Here is a 20000-nt window from a genome sequence, read left to right on the forward strand (position 1 = left end):
TCTAAGGGGATCACTATAATTTTCAAACGCCGTACCCCTATCATAGAAGAGATGGAACGACTTCTACTAGTGTGGATTAAGGATAGAGAGATCGTTGGCGACACCATCACCGAGACCGTTATCTGCGAGAAGGCGCACGCCATCTTTACGGACTTGAAGGAGGAGAGCTATGGGGGTGATGCTGGGGAGAGTTCAACCGAGCCTTCCTCAGATGATTTCAAGGCATCTCGTGGCTGGTTCGAGAAATTTAAGAAAAGGTCCGGGATTCATTCAGTTGTTCGCCACGGAGAGGCTGCTAGTGCGGACACAAAGGCTGCAGCTGACTTTGTCAAGAACTTTGAAAAGATCGTGCAGGAAGAAGTCTACGTAGAGCAGAAGGTGTTTAATTGTGATGAAACCGGGCTGTTTTGGAAGAAGATGCCGAGTCAAACCTACATCACTGCCGAAGAGAAATTGCCTGGGCATAAACCAATGAAGGATCGGTTGACTCTTGCCCTATGTGCCAACGCTAGCGGGGACTTTAAAGTCAAGCCCTTACTTGTTTACCATTCAGAGAACCCTAGGGCCTTTAAAGCACACAACGTCGATAAGGATCAGCTTCATGTTTTCTGGCGATCCAACTCGAAGGCCTGGGTCACTAGGCAATTCTTTGTGCAATGGGTAAACCAAGTTTTTGGCCCTTCTGTGAAGAAGTATCTTCATGAACAGAAATTGGGTGGGATTAACTCGACGGACCCTGAATTCCACTTGGAAGAAGCTTTGGCCTGATGCTGTTGCTCCCCGAGATTTCGAGGGTTTTGACCCCGAACCTGATCCCGTGGTCGGTGCAGCGGAAGCCGTAGAGGAAATCGTCTCCCTTGGCAAGTCCATGGGTCTGGAGGTCAACGCAGATGACGTTATGGAACTCGTCGCCGAACATCACGACGAACTGACGACAGATGAGCTCAAGGAACTCCATGCTATGTCGGAGGCCATGAGTGATGACGAGGAAGAGAGCGAGGAGGTAGAACATGTGTTAGGTTCAGCGCAAATAAAAGATGTGTTAGGAAAATATCAAGACGTGGTTGACTTCATCGACAAATACCATCCAAAGAAATTGCAGGTTTGTCGTGTAGTTTCTCAATTCGATGATGTTTGCCTAACTCACTTTCGAAACATTCTGAAAAGCCGTACCAAGCAATTATCTATCGATGCTTTCTTTAAAAAAACTACGAAGCAAACTCGCGATGAAGAGGATGTAAGTGAATCGAAGAAAACGGCAAAGAGTGAAGCGGAAGAAAGTGAAACACAGAAAACGGAAAAGAGTGAAGCAAAAGAAATTCAGTCAATTTTAAATGTAGAGAGTGATAGTGATTAAAATTACGTAATCATCAAAAAGAAAAAAAGAAAATGTAAAAAAAAAATATAAAATATAAAAACAAAACAAAAAATAAGCTAAGTTATGTTAAAGTTGGTTGAGTGATGGAATTAGGCAAACACTATAATATAAAGGCTATGGTTGAGAATTATGCTTAGGTATAGAAGTGAACTTGATAATGCGCTGAACTGAATGCTCTAGTTTGCTTAGGAATGATCTTTCTGTCAGACAGCCAATCAGTGCCAAACGTTTAACTGGGCTCCACAAGGCACTAGATGAGTTGCAAGACTCAGGCCTACATGGCCAAGGACTATGAAGCGTGGAGATGATGAATATATAAGTATTGATTTATAATATCAAGATGACTTGCGAAATCTAACCGGCTCTTGAAGTCTATTCACTCTTCCGTGAAATATCCTTTGCACTTTTATCCAGGTTATCCATGCCCTGCCACTTCTATTTATGGTACTTGGGCATGTTATTCTATGTTTATAACTAAAATACAATGTCTTGGAGCGTATAACAAATCGAAGATTATTTCTCTCTGAATTACAGGAGAAATGCATTCAAGATTTTCCATTTATTATTTGGTGTAGACACGTATTTTGAATACATAATAACTCTTCTTCAGGACTACGTTGGTTGAGTGATGGAATTAGGCAAACACTATAATATAAAGGCTATGGTTGTGAATTATGCTCAGGTATAGAAGTGAACTTGATAATACGCTGAACTGAATGCTTTAGTTTGCTTGGGAATGATCTTTCTGTCAGACAGCCAATCAGTGGCAACAAAAATTATCATCGTGGTCTGATTGGTTGTTTCTCCTCTGTCGGCCAATAGCTTGCCTTGTAGTAATCATCTGGGCGAAGGAGGTTACTCTTTTTTTACGCTTCACGAGCTTCACTTCTCATGCTGTTGAGTGATTATTTACATTAATTACGGCATACCATGCATTTTCTTCTTCCCGAAAAGCTTGCCGAACTTCAAACATCACAATCGTCTGCAAACGAAATTTCTTGATATTGAAAGTACAGAGAAAAAAAGAATTATAAATGGTTTTATTTATGTTACGACCCTTTTATGATCCATTTATATCATTTTTTTCACTAACGTGTCATGAACAAACACTACTGTAAAGTAACTTGTACGATTGAGTTACTCAATACTTTTTGACGAAAGGACTGCACTGTATATCATTATTCCTGATCTAGATATTATTCTCTGGCACCGTCGTTCAATTAGTTCGTTATGTATGTTGCTTAGATTTGTCATAATTCTAGCCATCCTTTCGTAATACTAGGTATGCTGATTGTTATGTATTATTGTAATGATGTACTGTATTACCTCAAATGCTACAAGTATTGAGCGCAACATAGCATCATTGATAAAACATGCTATACATTTTACATAACTGAAATAATATATTTTGATATTAGGGTTCAAGCATTTATTAATTACCTCAAAGATAGGATGTGATTCTTCTTCCTTTTGTACTGCAGCAGGATTTAAGTCTTTTGAGAGCGATGCTCTTATGTTTGTTTTGGTTGTTTTGGTTTGTGAGATTGTTTACGAGACGCTCGACGCTCAGTTGGGAGTTGGAACTTAGAAGCTCCGAGTCACAGAGCAATGTAATCACAAGTACATTAAATGTATTGTAATAAGAAGTCTGTCTCTGATTATAACCCACACAAACCGAAAGACAAGTCGGTGAGTAATATGCTGAAATCACCAGACAATATTCAACCAACATAAAAATGACGACGACCTGATGACGAATACAGGCAGAGATCATAGAGAAGCAGAAGAAAAATTATTGCAAGAGAAGCATAAGAAAAAGCCAAGAGGATTCCCCATGCAGCTGACCAGATGAATTTCATTAAACACAAGCAAACAAAACAAGAAAACAAAGTGAATTTTAAAGTTAGGTAGGATACAAAAAAGGTAGGAAATCACAAAGTGACTTTAGAACAGTAGCCTAACCTAATCCAGGTAAGAATTCAAAATGGCTCTTGACATTGAACATCCTGAACGATTTAGCATCACAGCTGAACCCAGTTCTGTTGCAACACGATGGCAACAGTGGTGTGAGGAATTTAAGATTTATTTAGAAGCATTAGGGAATGTGAAGGATGCCCAAAAGAAGGCATTATTACTTCATACAGCAAGTAGAGAAGTTCGGGAAGTGTTTAAGACATTCCAACCTACAGATGACACAAGTGAAGCTGCAATTAAGGCTCTTATCACATATTTTGCTCCTCAGGTCAATAAATTTTTTGAAAGGTATCAATTTACAGCACAGGCATATCAGAAAGAAAATGAAAGTTTAGATGCATTTGTGACTAGACTAAAGAATTTAGCTGTTTCATGTGAATTTCTAGAGTTAGAAAATGTTATCATAGATCATAAGTTATTGCACATTGCACATCACAAGAGCTAAGAAATAAATTGTTGTAAGAAAAAGATTTAACATTAGAAAAGGTATTGATAATAGGCAAAGCTTTAGAAACATAAAATAGGCAAAGTAACATAATAGGTAGTTCTACAAGCAATAGAATGGAAAATTCTAAAATGAGTACAATAGATTCCAAGTGGGAAAAAAATGAGAATAAGAGAAGGAATATGTCGAAGCCTAGTCATAGAAAAGTGCCTAACACTAATGCTCATAAATGTCAGAATCAGGCCTATACACAGAAACAACAGGAAAAACCCAGTGTTATAGGTGTGGTAAAACTGATCATCTTGCATATGAAGCAAAGAAATGCCCTGCTACTGGACAAACATGCCAGAATTGTAGAAAGCTGTGTCATTTTGCAACTGCTTGTATATTCCCTAAACAGCACACAAAGAAAATAAATGCTACGGTTGATATTATTGGCCTAGAGAATAATGCGGTAATGTTCATGATAATCAGGATAAGTCAGAAACTGAATTTGCGTTTCACATAAATTCTGCCAATAAAAATGCAAAGAAACATATCATGGTAGAAGTAATCATAAATGGTAAATCAATTTTGATGTAAGTTGACACAGCAGCCGATGTATCAATTATGTCTGAGAAAACAGCTAAAAGCATTCCTAATTTTTTTATTAGAAGGTACAAATAGAATTTTGAAAGGTTTTAATGGTTTTGATATTATGGTAATAGGTGCTTCGAACGTAGAAGTACAGTACAAAGAACAGAAAGTAGAGAGAATGCCATTAACAGTAGTAAAAGGTAAAGGACAAATTTTGCTAGGTTTGGATTGGCTACAGTATTTGAAATTAGATTGGCCTAGTATTTTGAAGGTTACAGGTAGACAAGATGAACACAAAAATGAAGTGTCTGTGGATAATATCATATCAGAGTTTCAAGACGTATTTGAAGATAAAGTGGGTACAGTAAGGAATGCAAAGGCTATTTTAGTTTTGAAACCTGACAGTGCTCCTAGATTTTGTGCTCTCAGAACAGTACCGTGTGCATTGAAAAGTGCAGTTGAAACAGAAATCAGGAGATTAGGAAATAAAGGTTCATGGGAAAAGGTTACATATTCAGATTGGGCTACTCCATTAATACCTATTATGAAGGAAAATGCGAGTAGCTCAACATCCATTACCAAATCCGAAAGACATGTTTGCAACTATGTCTAGATGCACTGTTTTCTTCTAAGTTAGATTTAAGACAAGCATTTCAACAGCTTCCCATGGATGAAAGTTCACAAGAATTATGTACAGGAAATACATCCTTTGGTTTGTTTAGACCAAAGAGATTACCTTATGGAGTTGCAAGTTGTCCAGTTATATGGCAACAAACTATCTATAAGATTTTTTCAGGAATGCAAGGAGTATTCATTTTTATAGATGATATTTTAATTGCGGGTAAAGACACAAGAGAACATAGAGAGATATTGCGAACAGTTCTGAAGAAGTTGAAGGAACATAATATTAGAGTAAATAAGAGCAAATGTATTTTAGAAGTTGATTCAGTGGAATACTTAGGTTTTGTAATTAATGGCAAGGGTATTCACAAAACTAAAGAGAAGATTAAAGCTGTACAATCAACCAAAGTACCAGAAAATGTTCAAGAATTACAATAATTTTTAGGTTTAGTAACATTTTATGGGAATTTCATTCAGAATTTGTCTACAATTGCACATCCATTGTATAATTTGTTGAATAAGGGTGTAGAATGGAAGTGGACAAAAGAGTGTCAGGAATCTTTTGAAAGAATCCAACAGGAAATAACATAACCTACATTCCTAGTACATTATGAAATGGATTTACAAGTTAAATTAGTATGTGATGCATCAAACATAGGTTTAGGTGCAGTATTATCTCATGTAATGCCAGATGGAACAGAAAAACCAATTGCATTCACTTCTAGAGTATTGAACAAGGCAGAAAGGAATTACTCTCAAATAGAAAAAGAAGGTTTAGCATTAGTGTATGGAGTTAAGAAATTCCATATGTATCTTTATGGTAGGAAAAAGTTCACACTTGTTACAGATCATAAACCTTTATTAGCAATATTGGGTCCAAAAGCAAGTTTACCTACGTTGGTAGCTGCAAGACTGGAATGTTGGGCAATTACATTAGCCGCGTACCACTATGATATAGAATACCGTCCAACATCAAAGATGGGTAATGCAGATGCTTTATCTAGATTACCAGTACACAAAGCTCCAGAAGAGTATGATGACAGTATTCTGTTATTTCTGTATATGATGTACCCACTACAGCAAGGAATGTAGCACACAGTACCAAGAGAGACCCAGTACTTAGAAAGGTTTTAGAGAGTTTAATGACAGGTAGGGACTTATGTAGAAAAGAGGAAAATTGTAAACCCTATAAGGATATATGGTATGATTTGAGTGTAACACAAGGAATAGTGATGAGAGGTTCAAGTGTAGTTATTCCTAATTCACTGAGTAGCCTCAGAGTCAACTGAGTCGTGCTCCTTCAACAGCAAACTTACGAGGTCAAAGGTGAGAGTTGTTGTGTGTGGGAATACTTTTTCTTTTATTTCAGTGAAGGAGAGATCTATATGGTACTCTTGGTTCCACATTCTACATTTTTATCCCCTATTTAAGAGAGAGAGAGAGAGAGAGAGAGAGAGAGAGAGAGAGAGAGAGAGAGAGAGAGAGAGAGAGAGAGAGAGAGAGACTACTATCATATATATTAAAATGTCTGAATCTACATAGCTAACAACAATGTATGATTTACTTCATCATATTCCTATCAGAAATATATGTAGTAGTCATGCAAGAGGTGCACAAAAATTCAATAATTATGAAGCAAAACCAAATTTCCGGAATTTACAAAGTGGACCGTCCACCATGTCCACCATTTTTTTTCTAATGATCCAAAATTCACCATTTCTATATATGTTTTAGATATATATATATATATATATATATATATATATATATATATATATATATATATATATATATATATATATATATATATATATATATATATATATATATATTACCTTCATCATATAAAAATTTCAAGTCATTTGATAAAAAACTCTTTGATTTATTAGCAAAAATCCTGATTTAAACAAAACAGTTAGGTACATTTTCTCCACTAATACGACACCAATTATATTCAATCTTATACCATGAAAATTACTTTATAAACCGAACAATTCTGTGAGACGGAATTTTTATTTCCCTGTTTTTCTACGATTTTTTTATTAATTTTTCCTCGTCTAGACGCAAAATAATCGTGAAAAGAAAGTAAAAATAAGATAAAAATTCCGTCTAACGAAATTGTGGGTTTTGGGGCTCAGGCCATGTCGTCCTGATGGAAAGTTCCTTTCAGTAGCTTCCTAGGGTATATTTGACTACAGTGATATTCCCAGAGAATTTAACTAAAGGTCTCCAGAATTCTAACTTCTGGCGCGAATATCCTTAAAGTTTCCTTTTAGGATATTGCATGATATCAGGGGACGTATTCTTGACACGCCACATAGCAATCTGCACCCCACATAGTGTATACGCTTCGAGAAGGAAAAATGGCAAAATAAAGAGGAGCCGTTACAAAATTCTCCTCCTCCATGACTGTTTGAGTACCCAGATGGCGCCATAATTGTCGGCCATCTTTATTCCTTTTTCTGTAGCGCGTCAGCTCGGTGATTTTTCCCAGTGCTCTTTCGCTATTTTGGATTTATAATGCAATCTCCAGCGTGTTCTGCCTCTAGAAAGTTGAGTATTTAATTTTTATACTGTATAAATTTAGCTCTGGCCGTAAAGTAAAGATTTAACTCGAAATAAACTATGTTTTTGGGAGAGCTATTGCACTGTCGTTCGTAACGCATGTGTTATTTAGTTAGCCAGAACGACTTTCCCAGTATAATAGCTGAAATAAATATATTTAGCTATGCAGTCTTCATTGCTAGGAATTAATTATATTATGCCGATAGTATTCTTTAGTTTCGGCGAATTAAGTAGCTGATTTTGTTGACGCTAGGTTTCCTAGCCTAGGCGTTTTAGTTTACTCTCCTGCATGATATAATAGGAGTTCCTGGTTTTATTAGAATTAAATGAAGATAATAGGCAATTTATACATGTAGGATATATCGATTGAATAATAAATTTCCTCTTCCAAGATAGTATACGTAAGAGCTTCGATGAATCAGGTAGTCGATCTGATTGTCACTAGGCTAATAGCCTAGTGGCTTTAGTATACTTTCATACAATCTCCCCAGTTACCTTTATATATAAGGTAATCTCTCCTTCCCTCTGAGTATAGCCTATGGCTATGATTCTAGCTGGCCTTACCTTGAATTGTGATTATGGTAAGGTTAGGCTAGGGTTTTCTGCCCCTTTACTAAGCCATTGTTCATGAGCTTTGAGTTTGGGTCAGAACCTCAGAGTACTTGTTGTGTGCCTTTAGCTGCCCATTAGGGTGAATGTACTCCCCTATTGGACTTAGCTGGCTGGCATAGGAGGCCTTGCCTCCCTAGGCTGCACTTGGAGGGGTCATGTGATCCCCTTCTCCCTGTGGTCTAGCGACTAGTCCTTTGCCTGCAGACCCTAGGCTAAGGATAGTGTTTATTCTTGGCCTGGGATGACGTAGGCATGGGAACTCTGTTTCTTTATGTCAGGTGACGGCTTGATGATGCTGCCCCCTTTTCTGTATTAGCACACCCTAGGCTGGAGAATGTACTCTCCTTAGGCCTAGGATGCTGATGATAATGAAACAGAGTTTCCTTATAGAGTGATAGGGACGGCTTGCCCGCTCCTATCACACCTCCTACAGGACCCTTTCCCCGTCCCTTTCTGTCCTTTAGTGTTGGCCTAGCCATCACATCTCTGTGTCCGTCGTCCTACAATTTCACCGTGTGCCGGTGGGTTGTAGGGTCGGCTCAGTCCTTCTGTCTGTATGGCCTAGTCGTTCAGTTCCTTTAAGACATGTGGCTCTGGGATAGCTGTTTCGGCAGGTCTAGCTGCAGGCTGGAGACCCTTTGCTTTTGAGGGTTCTTCAGCCCTCTCTTGGGCTGCCATCCGCTGCTGCCTTTGTCAGACTGATTCCGGAATAGCTGCGGATGGATGGAAGCTTGACCATGATATGTCTCCCCTTCCATTTGAACCACCATTCAGGAGGAAGGTAATGATTCAGTGGCTAGTGCCGCCACTGTTTTTCATCTGCCTTCACTCCTTACTTTCTCTCTATCTATCGGCTAGTGCCACCAACTACTGGGTGGCTGCCGACTACTAACCTTGCCGGCAAGATGCAGGCTAGGCTCATGGTCCGACAGCCATTGATTCACTGTCACTCTGACTCTGCCGGCGAGAGCCGGCGGTGTCTGTACTTGTCCACTACTCAGTCACATTGAATGATGGTTGGGATGGTCAGTGACCCTCCGGTAGCCGGCGTGCTGCTGGCAGTCTGGGGGTTTGCCGGCAAGGCGGCTGCCTCCGACTATTTTTAGTGTTTGTACTTGCCTACTATCTAGTCACATTGAATGATGGCTTGGATGGTGTGCCTTCAGTTGGTGACCTGCCGGCAGCCGGTGAAGTGCCAGCAGTCCGGTGGATCGCCGGCAAGTCGGAGGGCTGCCATATATACATATAATAAATTTTGTGTCAGTGAATCAAGTCTAAGTACTAGCCTTGGCGGCAGCATGCCGGCAGTAACTGCTGCATATGAAAACTGTAGCCAGTACATCTGCAGTATAGAGTATACTGCAGACTGAAAACTATGGGATTTATTTATACAGTTGCTAAAGTTTTCTAACATGCTCTGTGCTTCCAGGCACAATCTATTGTTGGGACCCAATAGAATTGGGGAAGGAATTCCCTTTTCTTTACACTGATTGTTGATCAGTCCTTTAATCCTCACTATTAATTCTTTTGGAAGTGGGTGTTGTTTACGCTACTCTATCCTTAGGGACTAGAATCTTCCTTTGGGCCTCCTATAGAAGATACCCTAGAATTAATAGTGAGGGAGGTCACAGCAATTGGCTGGGCGGGAATCATGTGTATGTGTCTTTCCTATTTCATTTCCAGCTTACCTATCCTAAGCTTTTTGCAATAAAATAGTATGGAAATTTTTATTATAATACTTATGATAATATTTATAAGTCTAATGAGATAGACTACAATATACTCATATTATTCTCCTTTCTGCGTGTTCTGCAGCGCCCGCCGCAAGAACTTCTATGGCCATCTGGGGTGTAGGACACACCCCCGCTGTTCCATCACTAAGGGAACTCTGAAATACTGTGACCCACAGGTATGTGCAGTATGTAAGGACCTGCTAAGTGAGGCTTTCGAAAATCCCAAGACAGCAGAGTCAAGGGATGTAGCTCGGGATAAGCTATGCAAATAGGTGCGTGGTTTTCAAAAGAACTCCATGCGGCCTTACCTCCCTACTGAGCGTATGAGAGCCCTGCTATTCCCTAAAGCATCTGCACATGCTGTTGTTCCTCAGCCTCACCCTGAGATCCCTTGCATCCAGCTATTTGTCGACACGGATGTCTCGGATGCGATGAAGGACATCCATCTAGATGATGAAAGGATGTCAGAGGTGTCAGAGGACACCGAGAAGGACCTTTTGGCAGAAGGTCGAGAAGAGGAGTCAACGGTGGCTCCTGAGATGGAAGAGGAGGAGGTCGAAACAATCTCTGTTTCGTCGGTTCCTGCACCAGAACCTGTTCCCTCTACATCATCTGCTCCTCAGCCTACGAAGTCGGACGACACTCTGGCTGCCATCAGAGCTATGATGGACATGTATGATAAGAAGATCGAGAAGAGGGAGGCTGAACTCAAGGAGATTCTTCGGATCACGCTTTACCACGGGTCTCAATGGAGACTCAATGTGAAGGATCTTCCCTCGTGTTCCGAGGTCAACCCATGGAAGCATACCGATTACATGCCTATAACAAATGGCAAGATCGTCATTTCTGAGAAGCTTGGCGCTGTCCCCATTGAGGACGTCGAGTTCTGGCCTAGCTTTGAGTCCTATCCGGACTGCTTCGTTCATCTTAGGACAGAACCAGTTTCTAAGGAGAAAACAGAGCCTAAGGAGGTCATAGTGCTTGACCATTCGAAGGCTCAGGCTTTGTTCGCCAGCAGTCTGAAGGACAAGGGCTTCACCAATTCTAAGGTGCCGGCCCTGAGCAAGAAGCATCCTTCTTTTCTTGCTCCTAGATCTATGGTTTTCCCCTTCGTGGAGAAATCATTTAGGGCAGTGGTTAAGGTAGTGGAGGCAGGGAAACCTTGCCCTACACTAGAAGAGTGTTGGCCCTTCTCCCTGGCCTTACCAGCTGATCATAGTGACTGGAAGGACATTCAGCTAACCTTCTCAGTCGGGAAGTTGGAGGCCGGCATTGCTGGACGCCAGTTCAACGAGAACCTCCCTAAGTTGTCTGAGTTTCTCCTACGTAGAGAACAAGATATGAAGGAGAGGCTTGCTGCCTCTCTGTCCCTCTTGGTGTCCATGGAAGCAATGGCCAGCGAGCAAAGGACCCCAGAAATGTTCATGGTCCTGGCCAAGGCACATTCGGCAACCTTAACAAAAGACTTCTACAGCTTTGTTAAGGCAAGAAGGGATTGTGGAGAGTTTGTGTTAGCCTCAACTGCAGTCAAACACGAGCAAAGGAAGTTTATATCTTCCAACATCTGGGGGAAAGATCTGTTTCCGAACGATCTAGTTAGGGAAATTGTCGACAAGGCCACCACAGAGAATAGAAATCTCCAGAAGTGGGGCATGTTGGCAAAAAGGAGGACTTCTCCAGATGAGGGTCCCCAACCTAAGAGAAAAACAAAAAGACCAAGAGTGCCATCTCGCCCTGGTAGGCAACAACTTCCAGTGACCGCAGCGCCAAAGATGGTGGTACAACCTCCACCTACCTACCAGTTGATACCCCAGCAACCAGTGACTCAGTCACCAGCCTTTACTCCGGCTTATGAGAGGCAGACCACTACCTTTCACCCTAGGAGTAGGGGCTCAGGTAGAGATTCCTCTAGACGTCCCTCTAGAGGAAGAGGAGGTAGGGGAGGAAGCGGTCGAGGAGGCAAGCCCTCCGGAAACCAGAGGCAATGAGATGCTTCCGGTAGGAGGAAGACTCCGACTCTTCAGGGATCGTTGGACCTTCGATCCCTGGGCCCACAGCATAATCTAGAATGAACTAGGCTGGAGCTGGAAGAAAGCTCCACCAACATTTCCTCAGTTCTTCCAACACTCCACCCACGTTCTGGAAGAATACGTCTGGGAGCTCTTGAGCAAACTGGGGATCAAGAGGGCAAAGTCCATCAAATTTCAAGGAAGGCTGTTTTGTGTTCCCAAGAAGGACTCAAACAAACTCAGAGTCATTCTGGATTTGTCTCCTCTCAACAAGTTTATCGAGAGCAACAAGTTCAAGATGTTAACCCTACAACACATAAGGGCCCTATTGCCCAAAAAGGCATACACAGTCGCCATAGACATGGCGGACGCCTATTGGCATATTCCGATGAATCGCCAGATCTCCTCCTACCTAGGTTTCAGGCTACAAAAAAGAAAGTATGTTTTCAAAGCCATGCCCTTCAGGCTAAACATAGCCCAAAGGATCTTCACGAAGATTGCAGAAGCAGTCGTGCAACAACTATGCCTGCAAGGCATACAGGTGGTGTCATACCTGGACGATTGGCTGGTGTGGGCAGCATCGGAAGCGGAATGCTTGCAGGCATCCAAGAAGGTGATCCAGTTCCTGGAACATCTAGGATTTAAGATCAACACCGAAAAGTCTCAACTATCTCCAGCTCAGAAGTTCCAATGGCTGGGCATACATTAGGACTTACAGTCACATCGCCTCTCCATCCTATTAAAGAAGAGGAGAGAGATAGCGGGATCTATCAAGAGACTCCTAAAATCCTGTTGGATTTCAAGATGTCAACAGGAGAGAGTGCTGGGCTCCCTCCAATTTGCTTCAGTGACAGACCCAGTGCTAAAAGCACAGCTGAAAGATGCTTCAGGAGTCTGGAGAAGATACGCATCAAATGCTTGAAGAGATTTAAGAAGACCACTACCGATTCGGCTACGATCACTTCTCAAGCCATGGTCAGAGGCCGCAAAGCTCAGAAGGTCAATACCTCTGCAACTGCCTCCACCCTCAGTCGTCATCCATACTGATGCATCACTGGAAGGATGGGGGGGGGGGGTGGCACTCCCATCAGTGCAGAGCTCAAGGAACTTGGTCCTCCCTGTTCAGGACTTTTCACATCAACATCTTGGAGGCCATGGCAGTCTTTCTTACATTGAAGAAATTGTCCCCTCGTCCTTCAGTCCACATAAGACTGATTCTGGACAGCGAAGTAGTGGTAAAATGTCTGAATCATCAAGGCTCAAGGTCGCCTCAATTCAACCAAGTGATGTTTGGCATCTTCCGACTAGCAGAAAAGAAGAATTGGCACTTAGCAGTTCACCTTCAAGGGTTCCGCAATGTGACAGCGGACGCTCTATCCAGGATAACTCCGATAGAGTCAGAATGGTCCCTAGACGCAAAATCATTCTCCTTCATCTTGCATCAAGTCCCAGAACTGCAGATAAACCTCTTCGCAACGAGCGACAACAAGAAAATTCCTCAGTACGTGGCTCCGTACGAGGACCCTCGAGCGGAAGCAGTGGACACCATGTCCCTGGACTGGAACAAATGGACCAGGATTTACCTGTTCCCTCTGCCCAACCTGCTGTTGAAGGTCCTCATCAAGCTAAGATTATTCCAGGGAACAGCAGCCCTAGTGGCTCCCAAGTGGCCCTGGAGCAACTGGTTCCGCTTGATTCTGGAGTTACAGCCGAGACTGATTCCTCTGCCGGATCCAGTCCTGTCTCAACAAGTTCAGAAGTCGACTGTCTTCGCTTCATTACAGAAAACCCAGGACCTTCATCTCATGATTTTCTCTCCCTAGCAGTTAAGAAAAGGTTCGGGATCTCGAAGGAAAGTATTGACTTCTTGGAGGAATATAAGTCAAAATCTGCCAGAAGGCAATATAAGTCATCTTGGAAGAAATGGGTAACTTTTGTCAAGGCAAAGAATCCAAAGGAAATCTCGATGGATTTCTGTTTGTCTTTCTTTATTCACCTTCATGAACAAGGTCTAGCAGCCAACACGATAACCATGTGTAAATCTGCCTTGACAAGACCTCTACTGTATGCCTTCCAGATAGACTTGTCTAATGAAATCTTTAATAAAATACCTAGGGCCTGTGCCAGACTTAGACCCGCAGCACCTCCAAGGCCCATCTCCTGGTCTCTTGATAAGGTGCTACATTTTGCCTCAAGTTTGGACAATGAGGCTTGCTCTTTGAAAGATTTGACTCAGAAAGTTATTTTCTTGTTGGCTCTAGCCTCAGTGGCTAGAGTTAGTGAGATAGTGGCCTCGTCTAGGGAAGAAGGCCATATCCAGTTTGCTGAAACAGGTGAGATAAATATCTTTCCCGACCCATCTTTTCTCGCCAAGAATGAGCTACCCACTAAGAGGTGTGGTCCCTGGAGAATCTGCCCTCTGAAGGAAGATTTCTCGCTGTGTCCAGTGGAGAGTCTAAAGGTCTATCTTCGCAGAACTTCAGACTTCAGGGGAGGACAGCCCTTTAAAGGGGAAACATCGGGTTCAAACCTGTCACTAAAACAACTAAGGGCGAAGATCACTTACTTTATTTGCAGAGCGGATCCTGACAGTACACCCGCAGCTGATGGACTTCCAGAATCTTTGCTCGTTTACTAGATGGAAGTCATCCAGAGTGCTCTTTAAACACTACGCGAAGTAAGTGCAGGAGCTCAAGCGTTACTTGGTAGCGGCAGGTAGTGTGTTAAAACCTGTCGCTTAGTGCTGCGAGGAACAGGGAATTATATGGGACGGTAATTCCGAAGGGTGTGCATGTTGGCACCTTATAGTGCAACATGGTAGTGAAATGTCATCAACATAACATTATGGACTGTTCCAATATACTAAGGTGATATAACATTGACTGAACACTAGTGCCATGTGTTTATTACACAAGTGTAAATAGATAAATTCTCAGAAAGACAGTAAAATTTCTGGTAAATTTTTTCATGTGAGGTGGCAAAGTTTTATTTTTTCAGATAAAACAAGCCTGCTGACCTAATTTATCATGTCCATGTTATTGAAATGATTTTTTTATTTGCCTTTTTTACATTATTGAAAATGTATGTTGAACCTTATTTATTGTTTAACAATAAATGATTAACTGTTTTGTGCGTCTTATTTCGCCCTAAACATTTATAATAAAATCTATATGTGAGCATTTATTTAACCCTTTATTCTGCATGATGTAATTGAACAAAAGTAATAATTTTGTTCCTACATTTATACAAACCTTTCTAGCTAGAGGTAACTTGTTCCAATACCTGATACAAACTTTGGCTAATGACATACAGTGAGATCTGCATGTCTCTTTTGAATGCTAGGTGGGTTACATAAGATATGCAACTTCGAGACTTTTTCCGAGTCTAGTTTGACTTTTCCCTGTAGGGGGCAGGAAGCACTAACATAGTATATGATTAGCAGAAATGACATATAACGGTAATGTCATAGGTCTCTTAGGTCTATAGGACTATGGAAAGATTGTCTTGAAGTCGAAAGGCATAACTGGGAAATCCACGATACATTAATGCTCTGGTAAACTTCCAACAGGACGACATGGCCTGAGCCCAAAAAACCGATTTTGAGCGAAGCGAAAAATCTCTTTTTGGGTGAGATAGCCATGTCGTCCTGATGGACCCGCCCTCCTTTCTATGAAAGGCCTTGGCAGGTTCCCTCCCGATAATATTGTATCTAAAAGTACCGGCTTAACGCTACAATGGAATAAAGATGGCCGACAATTATGGCGCCATCTGGGTACTCAAACAGTAACGGAGGAGGAGAATTTTGTAACGGCTCCTTTTTTATTTTGCCACTTTTCCCCCTCGAAGTGTAAACACTATGTGGGGTGCAGATTGCTATTTGGCGTGTCAAGAATACGTCCCCTGATATTATGCAATATCCTAAAAGGAAACTTTAAGGATATTCGCGCCAGAAGTTAGAATTCTGGAGACTTTTAGTTAAATTCTCTGGGAATATCACTGTAGTCAAATATACCCTACGGAGCTACTGGAAGGAACCTTCCATCAGGATGACATGGCTATCTCACCCAAAAATAGATTTTCCGCTCTGCTCAAAATTCGTTTTTTATCCCTCGTTTCAATGGTATCTTTCTCTATAGAATCGAACAATAAATAAGTGAGAAAAATGTACCTAAGTGTGAATAAGTACTGTATGTTTTTGAGTTATGAGCTCCTAAAGATTTGCAACAAATTTTCTAATTTTTCTTAAAGAAATCAAGATAACATTATTATGATAACTTTTATTGTTTATTCCTACATAAACGAGGTATTTAACCCCTCAGTTTACTATTACTATGTCAGGAGTTACCAACGATCTCTCATCGTTCCCAGTGTTTTATTTAGCATATTTCAGCTTTGTAATCTTATTCATGTTTCCCTCTCTTCTTGGTTCTTTTTTCTTGCTCTCTACTCACTTTTTGTTCTTTCTATGACCATAGTAACATTGGCCTTGATAAATAGTTCCTGAAGACGTTGTTAAAATGCAATGTACATACGAACTGCAAGTAAACTAACCCGTGCATTATAACTTATATACGTCTTTGGAAAATCTGGCTGTGTTCTAGTAGCTGTTAGTTTTCATTCACCTACCCTCTACCAATGCCTTCCATTTCTAACAGACGAACGAGCTTTCGAAACATAAGAGAGAGAGAGAGAGAGAGAGAGAGAGAGAGAGAGAGAGAGAGAGAGAGAGAGAGAGAGAAGAGAGAGAGAGAGGAGAGAGAGAGAGAGAGAGAGAGAGAAGTTATGAATCATTTTATACTGAGAGAATTTAACTTTGGAATGATAGCATTTGGATGATATAGATAGCAGTTCAAATAAGAAGAGAGAGAGAGAGAGAGAGAGAGAGAGAGAGAGAGAGAGAGAGAGAGAGAGAGAGAGAGAGAGAGAGAGAGAGAGATCAACCATCATTTGATTCTAAGAGTGAGTTGAACATTGGTATCATAGTATTTGTATAAATAACAGTTTGAAATAATTCGAGAGAGAGAGAGAGAGAGAGAGAGAGAGAGAGAGAGAGAGAGAGAGAGAGAGAGAGAGAGAGAGACAGACAGATGCAAAAATAAACAAAGACGATTCTGTCAAACTCAGTCATGCAGATGACACAGTGAGGATGACGTCATCATTTAAAGACTATTTGTTCTTTCTATGACCTTAGGTAACATTGGCCTTGCTATAAAGTTCCCGAGGACGTGAAAACACAATGTACATACGAACTGCAAGTAAACTAACACATGCATTATAACTTCTATACCTCTTTGGAATCTCTGGCTGCTGTTCTTATAGGAGTAGATTTCGTTCACCTACGCCCTACCAATGCCTTCCATTTCTGCCAGACGAACGAGATTTCGAAACATAAGTGAATATATATATATATATATATATATATATATATATATATATATATATATATATATATATATATATATATATATATATTTATTTATATATATGTGTGTGTGTGTGTGTGCATAAGTAAACACACAAAGACGATTCTGTCAAACTCAGTCATACAGACGACGCAGTAAGGATGACGTCATCATTTATAGATCGCTGTATCTTAGTTATTTATAAAAAATAATTGTCTGAAACTTCTGGAGAGCATGGACGATATGTTTATGCATACATAAAAGCAATAAAACGTATTTTCGATTTCTGAAAGCTGGTATGTCAAAACACCATGGTGGACGGTCCACTAGTAGAATAGACAAATATGTTTTGTAATGAAATATTTTGCGGGATTTTTCGATTCCAAAGTTTGGAATATGAAATGAATCAGCCTACATAAACCCACCATATGATGAGAAATCTGTTATACAGATATACATATTATTATTATTATTATTATTATTATTATTATTATTATTATTATTATTACTAGCCAAGCTACAACCCTAGTTGGAAAAGCAAGATGCTATAAGCTTTAGGGCTCCAATAGGGAAAAATAGCCCAGTGAGGAATGGAAATAAGGAAATAAATAAATGATGAGAATAAATTAACCATAAATCATTCTAAAAACAGTAACAACGTCAAAAGAGATATGTCCTATATCAACTATTAACAACGTCAAAAACAGATATGCCATGTATAAACTATAAAATGACTCATGTCCGCCTGGTCAACATAAAAACATTTGCTCTAACTTTGAACTTTTGAAGTTCTACTGATTCAACTACCTGATTAGGAAGATCATTCCACAACTTGGTAACAGCTGGAATAAAACTTCCAGAATACTGTGTAGTATTGAGCCTCATGATGGAGAAGGCCTGACTATTAGAATTAACTGCCTGCCTAGTATTACGAACAGGATAGAATTGTCCAGGGAGATCTGAATGTAAAGGATGGTCAGCGTTATGAAAAATCTTATGCAACATGCATAATGAACTAATTGAACGACGGTACCAAAGATTAATATCTAGATCAGGAATAAGAAATTTAATAGACCGTAAGCTTCTGTCCAACAAATTAAGATGAGAATCAGCAGCTAAACCCAGACAGGAGAACAATACTCAAAACAAGGTAGAATGAAAGAATTAAAACATTTCTTCAGAATAGATTGATCTCCCAAAATATTAAAACTTTCTTAATAAGCCAATTTTTTGTGCAATTGAAGAAGACACAGACCTAATGTCTTTCTCTGTCAAGAATCACACATAAAATTTTAAAAGAGTCATACAAATTTAAAGAAACATTATCAATACTGAGATCCGGATGTTGAGGAGCCACCGTCCTTGACCTACTTTCAATCATACTTTGAGTTTTGTTAGGATTCAACTTCATACCCCATAATTGGCACCATGCACTTAGTTTAGCTAAATCTCTATTAAGGGATTCACCAACCCCAGATCTACATTCAGGGGATGGAATTGATGCAAAGAGAGTAGCATTATCAGCATATGCAACAATCTTGTTTTCTAGCCCAAACCACATGTCATGTGTATATAGTATGAAAAGTAATGGGCCAAGAACACTACCCTGTGGAACACCGGATATCACATTCATATACTCATTATGGTGCCCATCAACAACAACTCTTTGAGATCTATTACTTAGAAAATCAATAATAGTGCTAAGAAACGACCCACCCACTCCCAACTGTTTGAGTTGGAAAATAAGGGCCTCATGATTAACACGGTCAAAGGCAGCACTAAAATCAAGGCCAATCATACGAACTACCTAACCACAATCAAGGGATTTCTGTACAGCATTGGAAATATATTACTAAATCCACGATGTACTGAGATCACAATATATGAACGCAATATGGTGAGGGATTATTGTAAATATTAGTTATCTTGATACATACATACATATATATATATATATATATATATATATATATATATATATATATATATATATATATATATATATATATAAAAAAACACGCACACAACATATATATAAATACATATATATATATATATATATATATATATATATATATATATATATATATATATATATATATATATATATATATATATATATATATATATATATATATATATATATATATATATATATATATATAGTTGAAATTATCTATTTCAGATTTGAAAAGAACTACACATATCCTTGTATGGATTCTTTCTCATAAATTCTGCATATGAAAAATTACCCACATTATGTTATGTAATGTTATGTAACAAACTATCTTTTGATATTCAGTGTCAAAAGATTGGCTCACGAGCAAATATAATAATTGTCAATGTTGGTAATTGCAAAAGAAAACTGTCAAAATTCTATTTAACCTCATCTATTGCTGCTTTGTTCCAGATCAGCTAATTGTCTCCCATTCTTGAAGGCTTCTTGTAACTCTGTTTCTACGCAAGTGTCCCCTTATTTCAGAATATATACCATATGATAAATAATTTCATTATTACTCCATGAAATTATAATTCTCTGAAAATTTAATCGATATTTCTTTTCTTCTTATATTTATAATACAAAAGTTTTATATATATATATATATATATATATATATATATATATATATATATATATATATATATATATATATATATATATTTAAAAGGATTAGTGCTGAAATT

General features: G+C 39.5%; 1 protein-coding gene across 2 annotated transcripts in view; it reads right to left on the bottom strand.

Annotated features, from left to right (window-relative positions):
* The window catches only part of LOC137648622 (uncharacterized), a 448032-nt gene that overhangs the window by 291103 nt on the left and 136929 nt on the right, over window positions 1-20000 (bottom strand). The gene's annotated exons all lie outside the window — the stretch shown is intronic.

Source organism: Palaemon carinicauda, chromosome 10, assembly GCF_036898095.1.
Source record: "Palaemon carinicauda isolate YSFRI2023 chromosome 10, ASM3689809v2, whole genome shotgun sequence".
Classification (NCBI taxonomy): Eukaryota; Metazoa; Arthropoda; class Malacostraca; order Decapoda; family Palaemonidae; genus Palaemon; species Palaemon carinicauda.